The sequence below is a fragment of the Narcine bancroftii genome, chromosome 8 (genome assembly GCF_036971445.1).
Source record: "Narcine bancroftii isolate sNarBan1 chromosome 8, sNarBan1.hap1, whole genome shotgun sequence".
NCBI lineage: Eukaryota > Metazoa > Chordata > Chondrichthyes > Torpediniformes > Narcinidae > Narcine > Narcine bancroftii.
The window spans coordinates 154325275-154350054 of NC_091476.1; positions in this window are offsets into that span (position 1 = coordinate 154325275).

A 24780-nucleotide genomic window follows, 5' to 3' on the forward strand; every position below is an offset into this window, starting at 1 on the left:
CAGCAATAATTATTGTGATACAAAAAAAAGAGATCCTTTAAAACCTTCATTGTATAGACCCTATTGCATTATTAAATGCAGATTACAAAATACTTGCTAAAATATTGGCAAATCAGGTTACTAAATTACTGCCCAAATTAATAAACATGGATCAGAGAGGATTTGTTAAAATGAGATAGTTGGCAGACAATTTAGCTAAGTTAATCAGTATCAAAAAAGGAAAGATTTGAATGTAGCAGTGGCCCTAGATTCAGAAAAAGTGTTTGATAGATTGGAGTGCAAGATACATTTGGTTTTGGCCAAACTTTTATAAACTGGATCAAGGCATTATACAATTAACCCTAAAGTGAAAGTAATAACTAATGGACAAATGTCCACTCCATTTCAATTGGAGAGATCTAGTAGACAAGGCTGACCCTTATCCCCAGCTCTGTTCATTTTAGCTATAGAACCACTAGCAGAAGTAATTAGGAGCGATTTAGAAATTAGGGGGTTTAAGGTCTGTCAGGAAGAGTATATAATTAGTTTATTTGCAGACAACGTTTTGATATATCTGACAGAACTGAAGAATTCTTTATGGAAACCGCATATAAATCTGGAATAATATGGTAAGATCTCAGGTTATAAAATAAATTGAGATAAAAGTGAAGTTATGCTCCTTACACAAGGAGATTATAGTCTTTATCGAAGAAATACTCAATTTAAATGGTCAAAAGAGGGAATTAAATATTAAGGGATCCAGATAAATAATAATTTAAACTATTTATATAAACTGAATTACTTACCATTGCTTAAAAAAGATGAACAGGATTTAAAAAAAATGGATGACCTTGCCAATAACTTTAGTAGGAAGGCTTAATTGTATTAAGATGAATATTTTTTCTACAAATACAATATCTTTTTTCAAACCTTACCAACATTACTACCACAAAAGTTTTTTCAAGAATTAAATAAACATACAAGGAAATTTCTTTGGAAATGTAAAATGTCAAAAGTTTCTATAGAAAGACTAACGTGCAAATATGAATCAGGAGGTTTGCAGCTTCCTAACTTCTAAGAATTATTACCAAGTGGCTCATTTGAGATTTCTTACTTTTCTTTTTGAGGGATCAGGAAAACCAGCATGGGTCAAAATAGAAATGGATAAAATAGGAGAGAAATTAGCAAAGGAATTTATAGGCAAATGGGATTCAAAGCTCCATTGTTGAAACATTTGATTACTAACTGGAACAAGATAAATAATGAAATGGGAACAAAAGAAAGTATTTCACCTAAAACACCCTTGTTTCAAAATAATCTCATACCTTTTACTAAAGATAATCAATTTTTAAATATTTGGTTTTATAAAGGCATTAAAATGTAGGAGATGTTATGAACAAGTTCAATTGATGTCATTTCAACAGTTAAGGAATAAATACACTTTTTTTTGCTATCTTCAACTGAGAGGATACCTGTGGGAAAAATTAGGTCCAACAATGTTCTTACCAGTTTGTAGTGAGTTGGAAATTCTTATTAGGAGAAGTAATACTAAGAAATTTATTTCTGCATTGTACTTTTTATTACAAGCAACTACTATTAAACAGGGATTTCAGAAATCTAGACAGAAATGGGAGGCAGACCTAAATATTAGAATTGATGAAAAAAGATGGTCAGATCTTTGTTGAGATTGTATGACAAACATTATAAATGTAAGGTATAGATTAGTTCAATATAATTATTTACATCAATTATATTTAACGGCGCAAAAATTGAATAAAATGAAATAGGATTTATCAGATAAATGTTTTAGATGTGGTGAAGAGATAGGAACCTTTTTACATTCTACTTGGTCATGTTCTAAAATAGTGATTCCCAAAGTGAGTGCTGCTGCCCCCCCTTGTGGGTGGTGAAAAGATCCAAGGGGGCGGTGAGGTAAAAAGGGGTGTTCCCGAACCTTCAGTCTTGTTATTATTCAGTCGGCTGCAAATTTTATTGAAAGAAGCCAGTGCAGTAATTTTCTGGCCAGACTCAGGGGGGTAGTAGTGAGCAACATAAACAGCAACAAGGAGCGTTCTCACGAGAACTGGTCTCAGTGGCTGCCATGTTGTACTGGCGTCACTACCCCCTTCTCAGCGGCACCGCTAACCCCCTCGCAGTGCCGCCACTACCCCTCCTCCCAGTGCTGGCTCTATCAATCCTACATATCATTATTGAGATGCTTAATATGGGTGTATCTAATGAAAATTTAGTTGAGAGGAAAGTGGAGTGAAACATGAAAGTGTGCAGATGCTGTAACTGTAGTAAAATCATAAAAATGCTGGAGGAACTCAGCCAGTCTCGCATGAGGTAAAGATGAGTAGTATTACCGATGTTTTGGGCCTGAGCCTGATGCTCTGAGACTGGCTGAGTTCCTTCAGCAATACTGTGTTTTGACTTGAGAGAGAAAAGACAAATGTATTGATAAGGAGACTTGTGTGAAGCACAGGCATCAAATGGCCTCTTTCTGTGTTACTTCCCTCTGTACCTCTTTTTAGCGGGTCATAAATAAAAGAAAATGGCATACCATACTGAGACGCTTAGGATATTTGAACATTAGCAAACTCAAACTAAACGCAAACCTTTCTTTCCCAGCATTGATTAAAAAATATCTCTGTGGTTACTCTTTAGAAGAAGGCAATTCAGCCCATCAAGGCCATACTGGCTCCATGGTCAAATGATCCGGCCTGCCCATCTCCTTTGTATTCTTATCAAGGCCTGAAAATTTGCTCTTTACAGATAGTTATCCAACTCCCCTTTGAATATCCTTTCAGCATTACCCAGGCAGAGTATTTGAAACCTTCACAAATCAATGTATAAAGGAATTTCCCTTTTGTCACTTTGGGATCTTTTGCCAAACACCTTCATTCTTTGACTTATCTATCAAAGGGAAAAGTCTCACATCTATTCATGACTTTAAATACAGTAAAGCTCCTAGTATCTGGCACCTATTGAGATTGGTAGATGCTGGATAAGTGAATTTTCTGGTTGCTTGAGATTGTGTATCACGTGATTGGTGAACTAATGGTGAGGTGTGGCAATTTTAAACTTCTATATTTTTTTACTTATTTATTTTCTGCATTTTTGAGGCTGCCAGTTGCTTGAATTTCAGATAACAGGGATTTTACTATAACTTAATCACATCTCCTTACAACTACTTCTATTCCATGGGCATCAATCCTCATTTCTTAAGTCTATTTAGACAACTGAAGTCCCTCATCTTTAGAATCATTAAATAAAGAATCATAGACCTTAGAGCAAGGATCTTCAGCCCATGTTTTCAAAGCAAACTACTGTATCCCTCCACACTGTTCCCATTTACCTTCCCTTGCCTGATACTTCTTCAACATTATGAGAGTTTCTGCCTCCACAACACTCTCAGTATAACATTCCACACTCCAACCACCTTCTGGGTGAAAGGACTCTTCCTTATATCCCCTCCAAACCTTTCATGTGCCCATGGTAGCACACAGCTCTAAGATTAGTTTCTACATCTCACTCAGATCTCTCCATTCTAAGAAAACAAAACCCATCTATCCTGTCTCTCTCAATAACAGATTCTGGTGAATCTTCTCTGAATTCTCTTCAGACCAATCATGTGCTTTCCAGAGTGTGGTGACCAGACTGCACACAATGGCTCACAAAGCTTTCATAAATCCCCTGATCTGATAATGTAAGCTCCAGATAATAAAGGCTACCACTCTGTGTGCCTTCTTTATCACCCATACTACCTATACTTCCACCAGCCTCAGATCACCGAGTGTCCAATCTATCTGTGGAAAAATTGGCACCTGTTTTTATCCAGTACGCCCTGTACCGTCTCTGCCGATAATGTGGACTAAAGTCCATGCGGGAGCGCTGGAGGAGAATCCACGGACACTCAGTGACCCTGAAGGGACTCTCTTTTGCTTCACTTTCTCTGACTGTAAGGGAAGTCGGGCAATTTCTGCTGATGGCAAGTCTTTGTTGAAAGGTAATTTTGTGTAAAATTACATCTGTTTTATTACATGACAATAAGAGAGTCTTGAATATTTAATAATAAAGCTATTCTTTTGAGGAAATTTATACAAATAACCATTGTTTTCTTCTCTATTTAAGGATAATTGGGGAAAAAACAAGGATGTTAGATAAATTAATTAAAGAGATGGCACAGCCTGTAGTGCTGAAGCCTTCCGTCACTCCAAAATGGGCAGCTACCCAGCACAGGACTGTGATAATATCTGTTTCCATGGTAAGTTTTAAGGATTCATCATGAAGATGAATAACACCAAATGCATCACTGACGGTGTCCTTGAATATAATCCTAATATCATCAAAACAACTGTCTTTGGAAACCATAGTCCATTGAAGTTTTGTCCTAACTCATTTTTGTTTTGCTGGTGTCATTGCTTTGCTTATATGGAGAGTCAGAAATTAGCAACAAATTGTAATTCAACGTTAAACACGGGCAGCACATTTAGCGTAGTGGTTAGTGCAATGCGACTACGGTGCCAGCAACTGGGGTTCAAATCCATCATAGTCTGGAAGGAGTTTGCACATTCTCCATGGGTTTGTGTGGGTATCCTCGAGTACTCCAGTCTCCTCCCACCCTCCAAAACATACAGGGGTTGTAGGTTAATTGGGCAGCACGAGCTCATGGGCCGGCAGGGCCTGTTACCAGGATGTATGCCCAAAAATGTAACGTTTAAACTCATCAAGGTTCAGCCAGGAATTGAACAAAAACCATCAGGAAGGGATATCACTCACCTGTGCACCAAAACAAAATTGTCCACTGTGGTCTCATTCCAGTCAGACCATCCCAAATAGGAGAGTGCTGGAACCCTGCTGCTAAAAATAAGTGCAAAGCTAAGGATAATGGATCAAACCAAAGGCGGACAGAATAATAAGCAACAGCGAATCCGTCCTGAACAAGCTCAAAGCCATCTACCCTTGCCAAAAACAGGGGGGCAGTGAGGCAGCTCCCCTACCTCGAGCTCACTTGCACCCACAGTCACTGCTGTCGATGTCAGATCAGCCTTCCAGAGAGTAACCCACCCCACCAAGATCATCTGGACCTGATGGAGTCCCTGGACATGTCCTTCCGTGCCTGCACAGACAACTTTGAGCTTAAAAAACTATCAGCAAGTGGCTCTGATATACATTACCATGAAGTGCTTTGAGAGGTTAGTCTTGGCTCACATCAAATCCAGCCTACCAACTACTCCATATGAAATAGATCTACAGCAGATGCCATCTCCCTGGCCCTACACTCAGCCTTGGAACAGCTGGACCACAAGGACACTTACATCAGACTTCTACTTATCGACTACAGATCCATTTTCAACACAAACAAAATCTAAGTGACCTTGGTTTCAGTATTCCTCTCTGCAATTGGATCCATGACATTCTATCCTGCAGGCCGGATTCAGTGAAGATTGGAGACTGCACTTTCTCCATGATCATTGTTGATACCTGGGCCCTACAAGGGCTGTGTACTGCCTGAACACCCAAGACAACCTATCTATAGGTTGGCAGATGATACCACTTTCATTGGCAGGATCTTTAATAATGATGGAGTGGGAAGACAGATAGAGGCACTTGTGACCTGGTGCCAGGACAACAACCTCTCCTTCAATGTCAGCAAGACCAAGGAGCTGATTATAGATTTCCAGAGGAGGGGCGCATCTCACTCCCCAGTCCACATCTACAATGCTGAGATGGAGACAGTGGGCAGCTTTAAGTTCCTGGGGCAAACATTTCTAGTGACTGTCCTGGTCCATCCACATTGAAGGGATGGCCAAGAAAGTGCAGCAGTGCTTCTACTTCCTCAGAAGCCTGAAGAAATTTGATGACACCAGCATCCCTTCCATCTTCTACAAGTACACCATTGAAAGCGTCATGTCGGGGTGCATCACTGCATGATACACAATCTATTTGGATGCTGGCCTGATTTTCCACACATCTGAAGAAGAGTTAACTATCTTTTGCTTTCCATGGCTGCTGTGTGACCTGCTGAGTTCCTCCATCATGTTTGTGCATGGTATTGGATGGAATGAACTGGGAGCCAATCTTTGAATAAAGGAGCAGCAACTCTGGGAAGGAGGGTTGAGAGCCTTTGGAATTCTACCACAAATGGAGTAAATGTGTACTCAGGATTGGGGTTCTGCAGAGCTCAGAGAATCAAGGGATAGGAGGATAAATGAGGAAATAAGGTTGATGTAAAATTTTAGTCATGATCTTATTAAATAATAGAATAATGGAACACTTTCTCTTGTTTTTCTCTTGTTTTTATCCTTGTGATAGTACAGGATCCTATCACCTATGTATATATTTTAATATATTTACATGTAGTAATAGTGATTGGCTGAGAGCCATAGCCACGCCTACTGGCAGGTCATAAAGGGCTGCTTCTAACCAGACCCAGGACAATCTGGACTGGTTGACCTCGATGTACTACGCTCCAGTCTTTTGCTCGTTACATTTGAGTCAATAAGTCTTTGAGTCATTCAATGCACTACAATCCTATATCAGGAAAATATTGCCCATACATTATTTGTAAGTATATATGCACACACAATTATACTTCACAAAAAAAAACATTCACCATTCATCACAAAGTTCATGGCTCATATTCATTGGCTTAGCTTCCACGTTTCCCCTGTTCCCATCTGCATTCTCCTTCACTGTCCATGCACCCCATTCCCACTGCCACACTTCATCTTTTCCCTTCCTCCTACGCCCCACTCTCTGGTCTCCCCCTTCCCCTTCTAACACACAGCTTTTAAAAAAAATTTAATTAAAAAAAAATTTTCACACTATGAACCACATTAACCAAAATACACACAAACATTTCCCTCTTGAATATACACAGTGTCATTTTCTCCTCTTTCCCCCCCTCCCTTCCCCCCATTCCTTCCCACCCCCCTCCCCACTCATTCAATGTTCAACATATATGATACATTAAACCCATTAAACAATGTCATCACACAATGAAAATAAACAAGAAAATTGTGTCATCTACTTTTACACACTGGGTTAGTTCATTTCGTCTTCTCATTCTGTCATTTTAGGGGGTGGAGGTCCGCGGTAGACCCTTTCTGTTGTGTTCCATGTACGGTTCCCAAATTTGTTCGAATACTGTGACGTTATTTCTAAAATTATATGTTATCCTTTCCAATGGAATACATTTATTCATTTCTATGTACAATTGCTGTACTCTCAGGCTCTCTTCTGATTTCCAAGTTGACATTATACATTATTTTTTGCTACAGCTGAGGTTATCATAATGAATCTTTTTTGTGTTTCATCCAAAATGAGGCCTAGTTCTTTACTTCTTATATTACTTAGAAGAAAGATCTCTGGATTTTTTGGTATGTTGCTTTTTGTGATTTTATTTAATACCTGATTTAGATCTTCCCAAAACTTTTCCACTTTCTCACATGCCCAAATTGCATGTACTGTTGTTCCTGTTTCCTTCTTACAGCGAAAACATCTATCTGATACTGTTGGGTCCCATTTATTTAACTTTTGGGCATGGTATATAGCTTGTGTAACCAATTATATTGTATCATGTGTAACCTCGTGTTTATTGTATTTCTCATAGTTCCGGAGCATAGCTTTTCCCATTTTTCATTTTTTATCTTTATGTTTAGATCTTGTTCTCACTTTTGTTTGGGTTTACAGCTTATTTCATCGTTCTCTTTCTCTTTCTCTTGCAGCTTGATGTACATGTTTGTTATAAATCTTTTAATTATCATTGTGTCTGTAATCACATATTCAAAGCTGCTTCCTACTGGTAACCTCAGCCTGCTTCCCAATTTGTCCTGCAAGTAGGTCTTCAGTTGGTGGTATGCAAACATTGTACCGTGAGTTATTCCATATTTGTACTTCATTTGTTCAAATGTTAATAAATTATTTCCCAAAAAACAATTTTCTATTCTTTTGATCCCTTTTCTCTCCCATTCTCTAAAGGAAAGGTTATCTATTGTGAAAGGGATTAGTTGATTTTGCATCAATAATAATTTTGGTAGTTGCTAATTTGTTTTTTCCTTTCTACGTGAATCTTCTTCCAAATGTTGAGCAGATGGTGCAATACTGGTGAACTTCTATGTTGCACAAGCTTTTCATCCCACATATAAAGTATATGTTTTGGTACCTTCTCCCCTATTTTATCTAGCTCTAACCTGGACCAATCTGATTTTTCCCTTGTTTGATAAAAATCTGATAGATATCTTAATTGTGCTGCTCTATAATAATTCTTAAAGTTTGGTAGCTGTAAGTCTCCTTGTTTGTACCATTCTGTTAATTTATCTAGTGCTATCCTCAGTTTCCCCCCCTTTCCATAAGAATTTCCATATTATTTTCTTTAGCTCATTGAAGAATTTCTCTGTTAAGGGAATTAGTAATGATTGAAATAGGTATAGTATCCTTGGGAAGATATTCATTTTAATGCAATTTACCCTTCCTATCAGTGTTAGTGGTAAATCTTTCCAATGTTCTAAGTCATCTTGTAATTTCTTCATTAATAGCTGATAATTTAATTTGTATAGATGGCCTAGATTATTAACTAGTCTAATACCTAGGTATCAGATTGCTTGTGTTTGCCATTTAAATGGTGATTCTTTCTTAAACTTTGTGAAATCCGCATTATTCATTGGCATCGCTTCACTTTTATTTGCGTTGATCTTGTACCCCGATACTTCTCCATATTCCTTCAATTTATTATGTAATTCTTTTATTGATAATTCTGGTTCTGTTATGTATACTATGATGTCATCTGCAAATAGACTGATTTTATATTCCTTCTCTTTTATTTTTCTCCCTTTTATTTTATTTTCTGTTCTTATCAGTTCTGCCAAAGGTTCTAAAGCTAAAGCGAACAGTGAGGGAGATAGTGGACATCCCTGCCTAGTTGACCTGCTTAATTTAAATTGGTTTGATATATATCCACTTACTGTCACCTTCGCCAATGGTCTCTTATATAATGCTTTAATCCAATTAATATATTTCTCTTGTAGCTTGAACCTCTGTAGTACTTTGAATAAATAATTCCATTCTACCCTGTCAAAGGCTTTCTCTGCGTCTAAAGCAACTGCCACTGTTGGCGTCTTATTTCCTTGTACTGCATGGATTAAGTCAATGAACTTACCGATATTGTCCGTTGTTCATCTTTTCTTAATAAATCCAGTTTGATCTAGTTTTACTATTTTTGGTATACACTCAGCCAATCTGTTTGCTAATCTGAGTTTAGTAGAGATATTGGTCTATACGATGCTGGTGTTAGTGGATCTTTCCCCTTTGGTATTACTGTAATTATTGCTGTTTTACGTGAATCTGGCATGTTTTGTGTTTCTTCAATCTGGTTCATTACTTCCAGGAGAGGAGGAATTAATAAGTCTTTAAATGTTTTATAGAATTCTATTTGGAGTCCGTCCTCTCCAGGCGTTTTATTGTTCGGTAGCTTTTTTAATATATCCTGTATTTAACACACAGCTTAATGCAATGTAATGCAGTTAAGACAGAACCTCAGTGTAAAGGGGATGAAAGGTGCAGAGTGACTGGAGAAGAGTGAGTCATTGAGCCTCAGAAATATTTTTGAGGGAATGGAAAATATTAACTGGTACGCAGATGAACTGAAGGCAGGATATTACTTACTTAAGGCAGGTCAGGACAGGAGGAGCAATGGATATCAATGGAAATGAATTTAAAGACACCAGCCTGTCCCTCCTGAGCCTTTCCAAGCAGCACATTCATCATGTAGCAGTCACAGGCATGGCCAAGCACAGGCAGCTGAACCTTTAAAGATTTCATTAGCCTGGGGAAGACTGAGAATCAGCACCTCTGATAAAATGGTCCTTCTGACCTTTCTCACTTCTGACCTTTGAACGGACGATCCTGTGAATCCCACTGCACTGTTTATAGAGGCAAACTTCGACCTTTGTGCCTGTTTTAATTGTAGAGTCAGTAACAAATTTACTCAGGCAGAAAGGATGAAGATGCAGGAGTGGAATCTGGTACCCAGGGGTTAGTGAGGGAGAGAAAGTAATGAGGTGTCACGTCAATTCATAATCAAGAAGCGCCATCAGTATTAAGGAAACATTACAGCACAGAAGGTGGTCATTTGTCTCTTATGGCTGTGTCAATTTTTTGGAAGTGCTGTCCAAGTTATCCCACTCTGCACTCTTCCCAAAACTCTGCAGTCTTCCCCACTGGAGACATTTATTCAATTCTCATTGAACTCGATTCCGCTATCTAACTGTTAGTACAGTTTTTCCCATCTAGTGGTCCTTGGACCACTGCTGATCCATCGATTTATTATGGAAGGTCTGTGGAAACATAGACTAGTCTAATACCTAGGTATTGGATTGCTTGTGTTTGCCGTTATACAGTAAAACTACCCCCTCCCCTCCCCGGGTAACCAGCACCTATGGGGATTGGTAGATGCCACTTAAGAGAATTTGCCAGTTGCTTGAGATTGCGTGTTGCATGAATTGGCGAACTGATCACTAAAGTGCATCGATTTCAAACATGTATTTTTTACCTATTTATTTTCCGCAATTTTATTTTTTGCCAGTTGCTTGAGGCTGCTGGTTACTTGAATTCCAGATAATGGGAATATTACTGTATTTGACAAGTGTAAGGTAAACAAGGTTGTATATGTGAAGATGTACAATGATATACTGAAAACCAGAAAAATGAAGAGTGCCTGGCAACATTGTCTGTGGTTACAAACAAGTAATTGAAACTAAAATTTACACTTGAGTTGCAATATCACGGACACCAATTTGAATCACGCACCTAACCTCAACTAAATTAGAGGCATTGATGATTTTACCACTAATAATTTTAATTACTATGACAGCTGAACTCTTGTTTCTATCTTCACTCCAAAGTTCATAAATTCTAGATGATTTAACCCACCATTCTCAACCTTCTTTTGGCTAGGCCCCCTTTGGGCTCTGCTCAAACTTTATGGGCCCCTTCTCCAGTTATTTTATGATTTAATTCCACCCTTTAATGTGCTATGGCCCCACGTTGAAAATGGCTGATTAAAACAATGGATTGATTGTAAGATTTTCAAACCTTTCCTGAGGAGGGTGTGACTGCAACAGGAGGCATGGTTAACATAGCGGTTAGCACAACACTTACAGCGCCACCACTGTCTGTAAGGATTTTGTATTTTCTCCCTGTGTCTGCGTGGGTTTCCTCTGGGTGCTCCGCTTTCCTCCCATCCTTCAAAGTACAGAGGTGCAATTGGGTGGCACGATTTTGTGGGTCGAAAAGGCCTGTGACCATGCTGTATGTGTAAATAAAATAGTTTTAAAATGTAAATAAATTATAAAAATATATAAATACATTAAAAAAATAGTTAAACATCCATCTGCTCAGCACTCCCATTGACTAGTTCCACTGAGTATTGAGCAAGCCCAAGGGAATTCTCTACCGACTTGGCCCCTCTGGCCATTCCCACTGACCAATATCAATGGAACACTTCCTACTAACCCGCCTCGCTCACTACTCCACATTAATGGCCATTCTGCTCCCCACAGACCCATTAATTACTCCTAGTTGCTGTTTGCCTTCTGAGACTCCTCGCTGCCATCTCAGGTAACTCCTCCCTGCTGACCCAATGCAATGACTACTGTTTACCGATCACTCCCCTTTGACCAGATCCCCACTGAGCTGCCCAAACATCTGCTAACCAACCTCCCTATCACTATTGACACCACACCACTGGCTAGCGTGGTCGCTGATCTCTCTTTCCCCGCTGACACAGTGACCACGCCATATTGACGATCGAAAGCAACAACGGAGGCATCGTGATATTCACCTTCTCTATCTCATTCTCTTATTATGAAATTGCCTCACTACACAACGGCATAAAATACTGCAACCAATGACCAAACCTGCCCTGATCTCCATCGATTTCCACTCCATAACTAGTAGCAGAGGATGGACTATTGTGAAAGGGTAGCTATGAGCAGGATTGCTGATCACCATCCTGTGACCATAGTGGTAAACAGCAGGTGCTACAAGTTTACTGTCTCCAGTCCCCCCTACAGCATACTGACTAACAGCAAAACAACTCTTCCATTTTACCCCTAAAGACCAACTAATTTTTTCCCGATGGTTGATGCTCTGATCCCAGCCAGGTGCAGAAAATTGTCCACAACCTGTTCTGTGGTCAGTCAGAGCAGCCCACTCACTTGCAGTAAGGCCGAGGTGTTCAGGTTTATCCCTGCATGTTGCCGTCAGTGTGTGAAAATCCAAAGCAGAGGGGCAGCCTACTTGATGTGTACAAGAGACCGTGACTTGTTATTCTGCTGTTTCAGTGTGCTGAGGTTTGTTGGATTCATGTACTCAGTATAATGGCAGAGAGCATATGAACAAGCTTCCTTTATTTCCTCACAAGAAACTGTTTTAAAAAAAAACAAATTATCTCTAAGCCATGAAGCTTCTATAATTAGGCCGGGGGATGATTACAGGGCTTTGAATTCATGCTGGTCAGTTTGTACTGACAGTGACTGACCTGTTATAAATAGCACTGTGGTTGTGTTGTGTTGTATGATAAACATCATTGATTAATAGATGGCAGGAGGATGGCAATGGACAAACATTTAGGAACATATGAAGCTATGGGTTCTTCTAACAAGGAGTAAATGCCTTAAAGGGGTAGCATTACATTTGGCACTGTTGGTGACTTGCGGGCGAGTCTGTGGGCTGTGGGCTGCTGGAGACTGGTTCATGAGAACAAAGATATCGGAACCGGGATTAGAAAGGGTACTGAGGGCAAGAAGGGTTCCTGAAGGGCCCTGGGCCCTGGACACTCATCGTGTCGGATGTTTGGATCTGGGCTTGGGCTGCCAGTGGTTTCAACTGAACTGGATTCTTGTGTGGCTGAAGAGTCCGCGAGAGCACTGGAAGCAAATGTGACTCTGAGGGAACTCTTTTTGTTTCTCATTCTCCTACTGTAAGGGGTGCCAGGCAATACTAATAGTGAATCTTCCCCTGCCTTATGGCAGATTAAATGCAATTTCATGTAATATTGCATTTCTGTTTTATTACATGACGATAAATAATATCTTATCTAAAGGGGCACCATTAAATTTTGATGTTATGAGCCCAGAGAACCCCAAAACCCAGCTGCAATAGATATTCACCAAAACAAAATGGTTACTTAAACAAAAGTTACTTTTAATTATCTTTAAACATGAAAATAGAATCACACTTTAACTTATCACTATTTACTTACTTTACCTAACTTAACCCCCTTCTAATTTTAAGTGCATGTGTATGTAATGTGTGTGTAAGTTTAGAAAAGTTCTTTGATTCACAGTCCAATCTCACTTCTTATTCCTCCAAGTTCACTGGCAATTCTTATATTGTGCAGAGAATTTAACATCTATAAAGTTCACCAGGCTTTGGTGCTCGAAAGGTAAATGGTTACCGCTCAGGAAAGTTCTTATTGGTTTTCAGAGAGAGATGTGTTGTTCCAGGACATCCACAACTGATGTACTTTCATCAGTCACCTCAGTGTCTTGCTGACGAAACTTGCCCCATCAGGGCTCTCCAGATGATAACCTCTTTCTTTCAGGTCACTACAGAGTTCCTTTTTGTTTCTCTTATTCCAAGTGAAACATTAGACAGCCAATCTTCTCCTCTTGCATGAACTACAAGGACTTCGACCAGGCTGTCTTCCAAATGCTTGCCAGCTTGTCCTGTTTCAGTTCCAGCAACTTCTGCTGGCTGGCCCTGATCTCTGTCTCTCTCTCTCTCTCTCTCTCTCTCTCACACACACACACACACCCACACACACACACACACACACACACAGACAAAGCTTGTTTGACTCTCTCTGCTTGCCAAACCACATGACCTCTTACAACAGCAAAACTCTCCTGCAGACAATAGGAGCATTCTTTCTTATGTTACTTTTGGGTAAACAAGAACCCATTTAGTGACTCTTCAAAGCTCTTGCAAAAAGGTGAGAAACCACTATGTCTCCAGTATTATCAGAGCTCCAGCATTTCAAATAAGATCTGTTTTAAAGTATTTGCTTGTGACCTACCCTAACAAACCTTTCCCAATCTCCCAGAAATATTTCTATCTACTCTGTCACAGATGGAAAATTTTGGCTAAAGTCCATCACTAAAAACCAAGTTCACAACAAATGTTTTATCTTACAAGAACTGCAATGCTAGAATGTTGAATTAATAAGATACTGAAGAGATTCAACGGGTCATGGAGAGAAATGGTCAGGTCACGTTGGGAACCTTTACTGAGATTGAAGTCGGAAGGGGTGATATCAATGGGGGAAGGAAAAGAACAGATTGGAGGTTTGGGAGAGTAGCTGGGGAGGGGCTAAATAGTGATAGGGTAGAGGAGAAAGGGTGGGAGAGGTGGAGAGACAGGTGCAGAGAGGCAGAGAGACGACTGAGGGGTGGGGAGTTAGAGACAAAGTAAGAACAAAGGGAGCAAATAATGACTAATCTTACAAAAGAATCGCTGGAGGCTGGAGTGTTACCAAAAATAAATTAACATGGTTTCTGCATTCAATAGTCATACACTTACAAACACTTTAGACTTCTATTCATACAAAATATTGGAATGAACAATCATAAAGATACTTCAGGATCAGGTAATATGGTAAGTACTACAGCTGCAAGGTGATGGTGTCCCCACGTACCACAAAGGTGGTGATGTCATGGTTTGGGCAGTGGTGCAGAAGAGGTTGAGATGAATTTCTGGGCAAACACAGCAGTGATAGAAAGTGAGCTGAGGGGTGGGGGTGGGTGGAGCTGCCAAAGAATTCTTCATGTTTTAGACCACTAACTAATAGAGAGACTTGTTTTTATAAAACATAATTTATGACTTTGGGAAGCTCAAAAGCATTTTATGGCCAATAAAATACATTTGAAGGGTAGTCCACTATTCTGATGGAGAAAGCGGTTTGCATTTTAAACTCTCTCAGCAGATTCATTTTCTTAAGGTCGTTAATTATATCTCATCAGGTTATTTCTTCTAAATACAAAAGATTTTTAAACCACCCTATGAGTAAGTAATATGTTCTTACTCCCCCTCCCCCAACAGAGTTGGGGGAAACTATCTCATTAATTTAAAGACTTGAAAGGTATCACTGGTAATAATGCCCCTGGGAGCTGATGTGCTGAGAATGTAATCAGTGAGGAATCTATTGATAAGTCCATTGATTTTTTTTGTGAATACTTCATTGCTCATCTGGCAAAGCAGATATTGATGGATGATTAGTGATTGATTTTTACAATTGTAGTATAATGACTTTCTTTTCTCTAATCTTCACATAATTCCTTACATTCAAATTTTAAGTCACCAATAAATGTTCCCCTCTTCTAAACAGCCCTCCCTGGGAAGGGTAAATCACAAAAATCTGTAGACACCGTGGTTGAAGTAAAAAAACTTTCAAAAGGCCACTCAACTGCTGATACCAGGATGATGGGCTCAAGACCGAAACGTTGGTTATGCTACATAAAGGACACTGTTTGCCCTGCGGAGCTTCTCCAGAATTTTGTGTTGTTTTTACCCCAGGAAGGGTAATGCTGCCGGTGTTGGAAGTTCAAACCCATGATGCCAGATCCCAAGGTGCTTCACTCCAGGCCATGGTCTGTAAGTTAATGACCTGCTGAGCCCATTTGTGATAGATGGAGGAGGATGTTCAACCACCTTGTTTATTAGTGACGGTGCCCCCCCCCCCCCCCCACCGCCCCACATTTACCCACTGCCCTCATCCTACCAGCAGCTGGAAGTTGAAGGTCCAGTTCGTGATGGTTTCGGCGAATTTCTGGACAAAAAGAAAACCCAGAGAGCCCGGAATATCAGGAGCTGACCCTGGTTCACTGGGAAATAATCTCATACGAAGGCTGAGGCTCCAATCTGTTTCAATGGGCTGATATTCCAGAGCCCCAGATGAACAATCTAGAGACCACAGTTTAATTTCCACCATGACAGCTGTAAAAATTGTTCAATAAAAATGCAGAATTAAGATGGGGAAAAAAAACACAAACTACTTTCAGCCATGACAATTATAATGAGTTCATGTTTTGTTGTACAAACCCATCTAGTTCCCAACATCCTTACCCAGTCTGACTCAGGATCTGCTCTGTGAAGTTGATTTTAAAATACCCTCTGTAGTGGCCTACCAACTACTCAATCCCCGTGACCACAGGATATGCTGCACTTGTGCCTACACCTCCTCCCTCACCACCATTCATGGCCCCGAAGAGTCCTTCCAAGTGAAGCAACACTTTAATTGTGAATCTGGAGGGATCATCAACTGTATCCAGTGCTCCCACGGTGGTCTCAGAGAGACTAGACGCAGACTGGGAGGTTGCATCATTGAGCACCTCGGCTCTGTCTGCCGCAATAGCGTGGATCTCCTACTAGCCACCCATTTCAATTCCCTGACCCATTCTCTTACTGACATGTCTGTCCATGGTCTCATGCACTGCCAGACTGAGGTCACCTGCAAATTAGAGGAGCAACACCTCAGGTTCCATCTGAGCACCCTCTAACCAGATGGCATTAACATCGACTTGTCAGTTTCCATTAAACCCCACCCCCCTCTTTCTCCATGTTTCCAATCCTCTAGCCCATTCCTCTCTCTCTCACTCACTCTCTCTTCCCTTTTCCTTATGTCTCCTTTCACAGAGCCAAAATCATTCTCACATTTCCTTCCTGTCCTCTTCTTATTCAATTAACACCTATTATCTGTTGGCCTGCACTTCTCCCCCTCCCATTCTTCCCTTTTTTCCCAGTCTTTGAATACAGATGCCCGTCTCTCCTTTTTGACACATACCTTGTGAGGAAGGGTTCAGGCCTGTAACATCAGTAATATATCTTTACCTCCTGTGGACACTGTGAGACTGGCTGAGTTCTTCCTGCATCTCTGTGTTTTGACTACAATGACAGCGTCTGCAGATTTTCATGCTCCCCTCCATTATTACCAGGTTTAAATTGAATAGATTTCCTGGCATCAACATAAGCTGTGAATTCAGACATATTCTTCTGTCAGCCAAGTCAACCTGACAGAGCCCCCTTCACAAACATCTGGAAATTGCTCTATAAATTGGAAGGGCTGTTCAGTGCAGTCAGAAAACTTATAGCAATGTACTACACAGGCACCATATCAGCTTCCCCCATCATCAATCCTGTGGATATCTTATCTCATCGACATATGAGATCAATAAAAGATGACAGCACACATGCATGTTGGTGGAGGGACTGATGCTTGGAGTTCTCAAAATGGGCAAGAGAACCCCTCTTTGATCAGCTGATTAATGTTGAATGCTTGGAAGAAGGATTACAAGTAAAAAATATAGCAGAGAATATATTCCAGGTGAGTCCATCACCAAGTGGTCTGTTAGCCCCTCCACTGACGGAGCTTATCCACACCGACCAAGTTGGCCTTCTCAGCTAGTCCCATTTGCCTGCATTTGGTAATCCTGAAGGGCACTACCACAGGATACCCAAGTTGGCCTTCTCAGCTAGTCTCATTTGCCTGCATTTGGTAGTCCTGAAGGGCACTACCACAGGATACCCATCCATCTTCAACTAGCAGCCAACATTAGCTTATCAAAAACATGGCACAAAGATTAATCAATCTGTCACCTATTGTCATCTGCTAATTCACCACTGTTCTTCTGCAAAGCAACGCGATATTCTCCTCAGAAAATTATTGATGATGGTGCACTTACAGATTTGGAAAGAAGTGTTGGGCACTAATGTGAAGCAAAACCTTTTTTATTTTTCCTACAGTAATGAACAAGTTACTATATTGATTTTTCTAATTCTCCAGCCTTCACATGGGCCCCTTCTCTCACTGGAGCTCTGCAGTATCTATAAAACCTACCCTCACCATCTCACCATGATCCCCACAGAAGGATTTGAGCTGCTCCCAGCTCCACTCCCCATCATTTCCACTGGGTGGAGCCATATCCTCACGTTTCCCTCAGTCCCTCATTCTCTGATCAGTTTACAAAATCAGAATTCATTGTCATCAACAAGTGTCACGAAATTCTGTTGTTTTGCATCAGCTTTACAAGTGAAAAAAATTGCTATAAATCACATTTTTAAAAATAAATAAATGAGTGCAAAAGAAGAGAAAGAGTGAGGTAATGGCTGTGGTTCATTGTCCGTTCAAAAATCTGATGGCAGAGGGGAAGAAGCTGTCCTTGTGCCGCTGGGTGTTCGTCTTCAGGTTCCTGTACCTCCTTCCTGATGGCAGCAGCGTGAAGAGGGCAAGGGCTGGGTGGTGAGGGTCCTTAAGGACAGGGGCTGTTTTCTTGAGACACCACCTCTTGTAGATATCCTTTAATAGAGTGAAGACTGGTGCCTATGATGGCACTGGCCAAGCTCTCTGTAGCCTCTTCCTGTCCTGTGCATTGGCACCTCCATACCAGACAGTGATGAAACCAGTCACAATTTTCTTCATGGTATATCTGTAGAAATTTGTAACTGTCTTTAGTGGCATACCAAATCTCCTCAAACTCCTCATGAAATATAGACACTGGTGAGCCTTCTTCATGATTGCATCAGCATTGAGACCCCAGAGATATTGACAACCAGGAATTTGAATTTCTTAAACCTTTCTACTGCTGACCCCTCGATGAAGACTGGTTTGTGTTCTCCTGCTTTCCCCTTCCTGAAGTCCACAATCAGTTCCTTAGTTTTGCTAACATTGAGTTCAAGGTTGTTCTGCTCAACGAGCTGCTCTATCTCCCTCCTGTCCACTTCTTCATCGCTGGCTATGATTCTGCCGACAATTGTGGTGTCATCAGCAAACTTGTAGATGACTTTTGAATTCCACCTAGCCACACAGCCATGGATGTAGAGCGAGTAGAGCAGAGGGTTTATGTGTGCATCCATGAGATGCACCTGTGTTGATTGTCAGTGAGGAGGAGGCATTGCACTGACTGTGGTCTTCCGATGAGGAAGTCCAGGAACCATTTGCAAAGGGAGGTGCAGAGGCCCAAGTTTTGGCGCTTACTGACCAGTACTGAGGGGATGGTGGTGTTGAAATCTGAGCTGTAATCAATGAAAAGCAGCCTGATGTATGTGTTGCTGTTGTCCAGGTGATCCAGGGCTGAGTGGAGAGCCGGTGAGATTGAATCTGCTGTGGAGTGATTGTGGTGGTAGGTGAATTGCAATGGGTCCAAATCTTTACTTGGGTACAAGCTAATTCCGGCCATAACTAACCTCTCATTTTTTTCCTTCTTAAAAATATATTTATCAAGCTTTTGAAAAAAAATACACACATATAGATCTAATAGATATGATTTAAAAAAAACAAAAATTTGAACATTTCAAATAAAACCTTGATTATGCACAGTATAAATTGTGTGCACTCTTTCAGATCCAACCCACTATATCAAAAATACTGAAAATGAAAAAAAAAGAAAACAAAAAAAGGAAAAAGAGGACCCCCCCCCCACTAATAATCAAACTCCTCCCTCTAAATAAGGCAAACATATATCTAATAAAAATAGGAAATGAAGGACGACACTCAGAGACCAGACAGCACTGTTCAGGAACATCCAAACCACAAACCATCATGTCAAAGCATTTCATCACAGTGGAGGCTAGAGCTACCGGATGATAGTCATTGATGCATCTCATCCCGCTCTTCTTGGGAACCAGGATGATTGATGCTCTTTTGAAGCAGGTGGGAACCTCTGACTGCAGCAACAAGAGGTTGAAAATGTCCGTGAACACTCCAGCTAGTTGATTGGCATAGATGTTCATTACCCTGCCAGGTACGGCATCAGGGCCTGACTCCTTGCGAGGGTTCACCCTCTTGAAGAATGCTCTGATGCTGGCTTCAGAGACTGGTATCACAGGGTCGCCAGCTTCTGCAAGGATTCACTCTGATACTGTTGAATTAACACTTACCCTTCATGAATACTGGTTTAGTTGGTTCTGAAGGTATGATAAGGTCAGTGTGGGAACTGCAGAAACTTACACTGCTGGATGAGATGGGATGGGTTAGAGAGTGATGTGTGAGCTGGTCATTCATCCACTGATCCTTCTCCATGTTGACCAGTCATCAGCCAGGATTCACAAGAATCAGAAGGAACACTTTAAAGGAGGTTTTAAGGACATCCATTAATATTTTTCTCTGGCTACCTAATAATTTATTACCCTGACAAAACAGAGAGTTTCTTCTGGAAGTCTGATGCCAGAGAAGTGAATGATATGCCCTGCCTTACAGACCTGACGGAGTGGAACCAGAGCCTAATTACTGGGAATGGTGGCCTGAAAGGTCCTGATGTAGACTTGCTTGTTTTGACACTAGATCTGGAGGATTTTGTGGTTGAAGTACTTTTCCAGTGCTTTGAAGTGATTGCTGGAAGTACCACAGTCATTGGCAGAAAGTGTAAGGTAAAACATCATGAGATGGGAATGTGTAAGGAGTTACCCTGTGCAGGGCTGTAACAAGATGTGAATGCATCCTTGTGCTTACAAGATAAGAGAGACATTGATGGATTGAGAGGCAGGAAGCTAGCAGGGAAAGGATAGCAACAGTTTTAGTCATTGGACAAGTAATGATATGATGATGTTCTAAGCATGTATCCAAGGGTATAAAAAATCACCATTTTGCTGATAACGGCAGAATGCATTCTCCGACTAACATTGTTAGTCGCAAGTGTTACAATCCGGTAATAAAGAACAAAGAACCCTGATTTCGACTCAGTCTGGTGTTTGTCTCACTCATTCATGAACAAAGCAGACCTAACAAAAGAGAGACAGCAATGAGGAAGCATAGAGGAGTGAGATAGATCAGCTGGTTGAGTGGTGTCACAACAACTTACAAACTACGTTAGCAAAACTAAGGAACTGATTGTAGACTTCAGGAAGAGAAACCAGAATATAAACCAATCCTTATTAAGGTTAGCAGTGGAAAGAATAAAGAACTTCAAATTCATGGATGTCAACATCTCTGATCATTTATCCTGGAGCCTTCATGAAGAGCATAAAGCCCTGCAAAAGGTAGTGGACACAGCCCAGGACATCACAACAAAACCCTCCCCACTTTCGAGAACATCTACAGGGAGTTATGCTGTCAGAGAGCAGCAGCAATCATCAAGGACCCACACCACCCAGCACACACTCTGTTCTCACTGCTGCCATCAGAAAGGAAGTATAGGTGCCACGAGACTCACATCACCAGGTTCAAGAATAGTTGCTCCCTCTCCACCATCAGACTCCTCAATGACAAGCTCAATTTAAGGACTCTTACTTGTGCACTTTGTTGATTTTTTAAAAATTCTCTTTATATTGCAGTCGGTTTGTTTACGTTTGTTATAAGTTTACAATCCTTTATTTGTTTGCATGTATACACTGTGTACAGTTTTCTTTTTGCATTACCAATAAGTGGTAATTCTGCCATGTTGGCAGGAAAAAGAATTTCAGGGTGGTATGTGACGTCATGTATGTACTCTGGCAATAAATCTGAAATCTGAGAAGGTTCACCAGCAGCTGTACTTTGTGAGGAGTCTGAGGAGATTTGGTAGGTCACCGAGGACTTGCAAATTTCTACAGGTGTACCATGGAGAGCATTCTGACTAGTTGGATTACTCTCTGGTACGGAGGTGCCAAAGCACAAGACAGGAAGAGGCTACGGAGTTAGACAGAGTTAGGAAGGAGAGTTAGACAGAGGGGCTAGCCTGGGGTGGGGGGGGGGGGGTGGGGGTGCAACTGGTGATAGACAACATGTGTGTTTCTGCATAGATAGGTGGAGAAACTGCAAGTACAGAGCGGGTCTGCATGACTTGGCTATGAAGATCTCAAACAACCTTATGTGGTTTATTCTTCTCTGGAACTTCCATCTAAAAATTTTGGTGACCAACAGAACAATTAGTCATACGACACAAATTTTAAAGGAGTGGCAGCCTTCAACGAACAGTTGCTCACGACCAGCCTTCATCTTCAGTGCCAGTCTTTCCTCTATTTCTGGGCATGCATCTTCTATACTACAGCAGAACAAGTGTGGGGGAGAGGGTGGACAAGTTAACAAAGCAACACAAGGGGAAATAAATCTTAAACTGCAAAATATTCTTTTAAAAACATTACATTTTTGAAGTGGAAGGGAGTCTGTGCAGGAAATGGAAAAGAAGCAGAGGTTGCAGCTGAATGCATACAGCAACAACCCACAAACAGCAACATGAAAACTGACTCAGTAAACTTCTTTTTAAATTTCATTTGAAGGACAAGTACACAGGAAACTCTCTCCTGTTCTTTCTAAAGCAGCATGAGATCGAAGAGTTCAATGGTTCATCCAAAGCAAATGCCTTCCCTTGTACCTCACTGCACTTGAGCACAAACCACAGGAACTGGAAGAGGCCATTCGGCCTATGATCTTCCTCCACAATTTAGTTCGATCACCGCTGAATCTATATTACAACTCAATTAATTATCTTTGCTCCATTTTCATTTTCTCCTTAACCATCAAAACAGTTTATCTTTCAGTCATGCAGCCTTGATAGGCCAGTGTCCATAAGCTTTTGAGAGGAGGGAATTCTGATTTTCACAACCCATTGTGTGGTAAAACCTTAATTCTAAAATAAATGCTGGGTTTTCCCTGCCAAAGACCATAGGTTCATTCCCATCCATACCATCAAACCCAATATACAGATTAGAGCAACTGCCAGTCTTCCAAACATAAGGAAATCCAAACCTTGTTTAGGCAACCTGTACACGTAACATGATCAGCTGAACACAGGGGAAGCACAAGGACTTTTCTCAACCAAGCGACGCTGAGACCTATAAAATTCTGGCAGGACTGGACAGAATGGATGCAGATGGGATATTTCCAATGATGGGAAAATCCAGAACCCGGGGCCATGGTTCGAGGATAATAGGCAAACCATTTAGGACTGAGATGAGGAGGAATTTCTTTACCCAGAGGGTGGTGAATCTGTGGAATTCATTGCCACAGAGGGCAGTAGAGGCAGGTTCATTAAATCTATTTAAGAGGGAATTAGATCTATTTCTTCAGTATAAGGGTATTAAAGGTTATGGAGAGAAGGCGGGGACGGGGTACTGAACTTTAAGATCCGCCATGATCTCGTTGAATGGCGGAGCAGGCTCAAAGGGTCGAATGACCTACTCCTGCTCCTATCTTCTATGTTTCTATGTTTCTATGAGATACACTCTAGTTGTTTCTAGCCATGACTCAATTCATGGCTCCACTCTAAAGTCGTGAATAGTGTACCAGGAGTCTGTAGGATCATTGCATGTGTGAGTTCCTACCTTAAATGCAAGCAGCTCCAGGAACATAACAGACCACCAAGAGAAATGGCGGACTGCGGAAACATCCCTTTGCTCTATTGTATAGCCAGCTTTTCTTTCTAGAGCCATGATAACTGAATATTTATTATCTATCTACCTTTTTGTATTTATTATCTCTTTCAATTTAATTTAATGTATGCTATTCATTTTTATGACAAATTACCCACTTAGCTGCTCCAAGTAAGAACTTTGGTGCATTTGTACCTTTCAGAATGCATATAACAACATTCACTGCTCATTACTCTCTACATATGGTGCATTTGTCATACATTTGGTGCATGTTTACTAACTATAACTAGCACAAACAGCTCAAACAGTGAAACAATCTTAAATCAATGCCACTCTCCACATTAAGGAATATGAAGAGGAAACTTGCAAGTAAATCTGCAATTATATTTAAAATATAAATCACTTTCTCTACAATTAAAGGTCAAAAGAAACAAATGGCTTCTAATCATGATAGCAGTGTGTAAAAGGGTGCTGAAGTGTTTATCGGCCCACTGGGTCTGATTTTGTTCTGCTTTGTGCTGCAGTCACGGTGTGAGGACCTGTGGAAGTGCGTGAGAGGTGGAGTGAGGGGGAAGGATGAGGCAACGGCTGCTGTTAAAAATGACACATCTTCAGCTCATGGCCAAAATAAACAGTGAGATGGAGAAAACAGAATAACACAAGGAGAAAAGGTACATAGACTCTGGTTTAGAAAGACATTAAGGAGAGAGGACTATGGCAAAGAGAAAACAGGGAGAAAGCTGGGTAGTTAGGGAAAGAAATTGAGAGAGGATATACCCCAATTAAGTATAGTCTTAAATACTGGACAAAAATATCTCCCCAAGGCAATAAGAATATTACACAATACTTTCCAGTATGTGATAAGTGTAACCATCTGATAAGATCAAATGGTGATTATTTTAAACACAGAACTGACAGTCATCATGATTAATCTTAGTTAGGACTATCCCTCTCCACTGTCAACCATTTAATTTACATCAACGATCACATCCATGAGTGGATGTTGGTAGGTGAATCTATCCTAGTTTGTCTGAATGAGTGTATGATTGCCTTCCCCTGTGAATGTATATGTGTGACTGAAGGTAATCATTTATGTCCCTCAGTAACTATGTGTGAATATGACTGGTTCCTCTGAGTGTTCGTGAGTACATTTTCCCTTCTGGCTGTGTGTTGAACTGTGTCTATTCCTGTCAACTGCTTCTCTATCGATGCCACCTACATGTCCCGTTGCCTTTGGAAAGCAGCCAATATATGAAAAGAGCTATCCCATCCTGGTCACACTCTCTTCTCCCCATCTCATCAGCTCAAAGATGCACGAGTTTGAAAACATGCTCCACCAGATTCATGGACAGTTTCTTCCTCACTGTTATTAGATGATTGGATGGCCTTCTCCTTGGTAAAATGATGCTCTCCTTGCACTGCTCTAACTGATCTTTAACTCTGCAAGGCAGTACT